Below are 3,903 nucleotides of genomic sequence, written 5' to 3' on the forward strand. Positions count from 1 at the left end.
CTCCATAGCTTCTTTACTCTCAATCCCTCTATTCCCAAACACTTCAATACCCCCTTCAAACCACCCTCTAAATTTTCCCCCACAGCAGGTATGATTCCACCTGAGATCCCTACATTTGAGAAACTGGTCTTAAAGGATTTGTCAGACCTTGAAAAGAAAAGGGCCTTTATTCCATATAATATCACTATGGAAGAGAAAAATGCTATTTCCTCCCTTAAAAACAATCAATCCCTTGTAATTAAACCAGCAGATAAAGGGGGAGGAATAGTGATTCAGGACATTGAATCCTATAAAAACTAAGTGCTACGCCAACTTAATAATCACGAGCACTACTGCAAACTCCCACAGAACCCCACTAATGAAATCCAAGAAATGATCACCACAGTTACCAACAGGGCACTTGATTTAGGCTTCCTATCTAAAAAAGAGTACGATTTTCTCAACACCAAATCACCGCGGACTCCTGTGATTTATTGCTTACCAAAGATTCACAAAAATCCCCAATCCCCCCCAGGTCGCCCCATAGTCTCGGGCTGTGGTTCGATTCTCGAACCATTAGGGCACTACATAGATTTTTTCATCAAGCCCTTTGTCCCAGAAACTATTTGTTACATTAGGGACAGTATGGCTATGATAAATTTCATAGAAGACTATCCCTTTGATCCCACATCCAGTACCATGTGTACACTGGATGTGGAATCTTTGTACACAAATATCCCACAATTTGAGTCTCTGAGTGTAATAGAGAAGGTCCTTGAATCAAGAGAACGCCCCCATAATGTGCCCTCTTTATTCATTCTGGAATTACTAGAAATCTGCTTGACAAAAAATTTCTTTCTTTTTGAGGGACAATTCTACGGCCAAGTAAAAGGGACATCCATGGGAGCAATTTTTGCTCCCAACCTAGCCATTCTGTATATGGACAACTTGGAGACCAACAACATCCTCCACACATCGAATCCTTTCCACAATGGCATTGCCTTGTGGAAAAGATATATCGATGATATTTTTTTGGTATGGAATGACTCCCCTGAAAACCTTACAGCCTTCCAGCATTGGTTGAATAACAACAGTGGCAGACTCTGTTATACCCTGTCCACTAGTAAGGACTCAATTCCCTTCCTCGACCTACAGATAAGACACACAGAAGGCCGGCGTACCACCACACTACATCGCAAGCCCACTGAGCGTAACACTTTGCTCGAATATACTAGCCACCATCCTAGGGCCTTACGTGACTCTTTACCCTTCTCTCAATTCCTCCGCATTAGACGCAATTGCTACTTTAAGGATGATTATTTTGCTGAGGCAAAAATACTTAGCAAAAAACTGAGAAACAGAGGTTACCCACGAAAACTGGTGCGGAACTCCTTAAAAAGAGCTTGGTACTGCCCAAGAGAGAACCTTTTAGAACCCAAAGAAAAAAATGTACAAGACAAACTTATTTGTGTCACCACATTTTCACCGGCATCCAACGCCATCAGAAAAAGTGTACTCAAACACTGGCCAGTCCTCAACACAGGTCTTCTGACACTAGAGAAACCCATGTTCGCATTCAAACGATCTAAGAATGTTAAAGATCACCTTGTCAGAGCAGCTCTCCCCTCACAAGCACAAAAAACCACCATAAATGATGCCTGGGACCTACCACCACTTATAGGTCATGCTAAATGTGGAGGCTGTATCTGCTGCGACACGACCATAGAGGGTAAAACGTTCGAATTTGGCAATATAAAATTTGACAGGAGATATTTCTCTAATTGTAACTCTACGAACTTGGTGTATGCTATCCTGTGTCCCTGTAAACTTATCTACATAGGGCAAACAAGTCAGAAAATAAAGCTGCGGATTGGACAACATAAGAGCAGGATAAAATGTAAAACAGCAAATGCCCCATTGGTGGAACATTTTTCTGCAAAAGGACATACGGAAAAAGACTTTATTTGGACAGTGATCACAACTATCAAGCCACCCCCAAGAGGAGCAGATATGTCCCAGTTGCTGAACAAGGAAGAGTTAAGTTGGATTTTGCGCACTAACAGCATTCGAAATGGGCTAAACCGACTAGAAGATTGGACGTCCTTATTGTAACCTTTCAAACATGCCATCTGATTTGATAGCTCCTGTTAAACAATTTTGTTGATGTATTGCTTAAATGTGCTTAAATTCATGGCACTAGAGCACTATTCACCACTCCAAAATGGCTGCCGTAAATACTGCCATCTCCCCTCACCCGTGTCAGTCCTATCTCACTGTTCACTATCCCCGTGCACACTCCGCTCCATTAATCAACCCCGAGCACACACTGACCCAGCACCAGATCGCCAGACTCGTGGCAAGTATCTTCGACTCCCGAAGTAAGTACCTGTCCGTATGAAACCCGTACCTGTAGCCTCATGTAGTCATGCAATCTCTAATATCTTGGGCACTCCTCTTCCCTTTTAGATAACCAATGTGTTTTTCGACGTATCTATGTATGCGCAAATGCTTTAAATAACTCGTGCCGGATTTCTAACCGAACACCGCGGATGCAGGTAAACCACTGTTTCATCACGGTTCACTCTGAGCACCCGCCGTGTGAAATGCTCAAACCTAATGCCCAGTTGTTTTATTCACAGAATTGTCTGCGAACACGACCGCTTATTTTTTCAAGATCTCAAGGTTTTCCCGCTGTGGAAACTATGTAGGTTAAAATGCATTGAATCCTACTAGAAGCATGCAACTAGCACGATATATGCTCAGCCCTGGCCACATGATTCAGAAAAGGGGGTGGTGATGAATGGCCACAGTCATTATTTTCGCGATCGGCACCTATGATGCACTGAATCCCACTTGAAGCATGCAACTAGCACGATACATGCTCAGTCATTATTTCCGCGATCGGCGCCTATGTTGCACCTAGTTCACTTTGAAACCCCTTATGACCGTTTCACTTGTTTTCACATTAAATGAAACACTGATCACACCCCCAATGTAGGCACAGGCATTTCACTAAGAAATATCTACTGTGCATGTCATTCCACAGTGAAGTCACGGCGCCAAAAACTGCACTTGATTTCACTTACAGTACTACCATAGAGGATCCATGTTATATACCTGGTATTTATGTCAACTTTCTTTGTTTTTCCCTCCTTTTCCTCCCAAATGTAAATATGTAAATAATATAAATGTGATGGAAAGGCCGACAATTGTATTTACAATGGTTCTGACAACAATAATGTCATCCAATGTCCTGATGATGATGCCCATATTCTAAGAAAGGCATCGAAACGTCGACACATAACCCCATATGCAAACTGTGTATGTAACATTGATAATTGCAATGGTGTGGTTTAACACTCAACGTCTGTCTTACTGAAACCTAAGTGCACAGACAAATTTCGTGCTTTTTTCCATTTTTTTGTTGTTGTCTTGTATATGTTGAAGGTCACGGCTGTGCCCGCTTGACATTTTTAACAAACCGAAAAATTACTCTTCTGATCAAAAAATAAATTCCTGTCCGGACGGACAGAAGACATACAACCTATTAAGTGTATGATTATTACTTACAGTATTTTCATTATAGGGACCACTGTTCTTTATAATACTCATTCCGAACCAAGGCCATCAGATCCCCTGACTTTGCCGGATATGCACAGTTGTCTACGGCTCACCCTAAAACTAACTTCTTGGGGCATGGCTTAGCCGAGGCTGAAAATGGGTGGACTTTAGAAAAACTGCGCACACTCCAACAGCTGACCCTCTGATCTGACCACTATGCAGATCAGCAAACATCCCCTGTGACAAGAAACGCAGCAGAGAGATGCAGAACCACTTTGGTGCAAAATCTAGCACCAAGTCCAGCTTGAGACCCAAGAGACGTGGTGCTGCGGGCAAGGTGACCACCCTGGAGTCACTCACTCA

The 3,903-nt window shown here is 42.6% G+C and overlaps 1 long non-coding RNA gene across 1 annotated transcript; it reads left to right on the forward strand.

The window, feature by feature from the left end:
- The first annotated feature begins 2,317 nt into the window (after positions 1-2,317).
- LOC144819209 (uncharacterized) lies at positions 2,318-3,559 on the forward strand. The gene is made up of 4 exons (XR_013607235.1): positions 2,318-2,357; positions 2,446-2,534; positions 2,619-2,683; positions 3,181-3,559. It is a non-coding gene; the product is annotated as an uncharacterized LOC144819209 (long non-coding RNA).
- The last annotated feature ends 344 nt before the right edge of the window (positions 3,560-3,903 follow it).

Source organism: Lissotriton helveticus, chromosome 2_1 (genome assembly GCF_964261635.1).
Source record: "Lissotriton helveticus chromosome 2_1, aLisHel1.1, whole genome shotgun sequence".
NCBI classification, from domain to species: domain Eukaryota; kingdom Metazoa; phylum Chordata; class Amphibia; order Caudata; family Salamandridae; genus Lissotriton; species Lissotriton helveticus.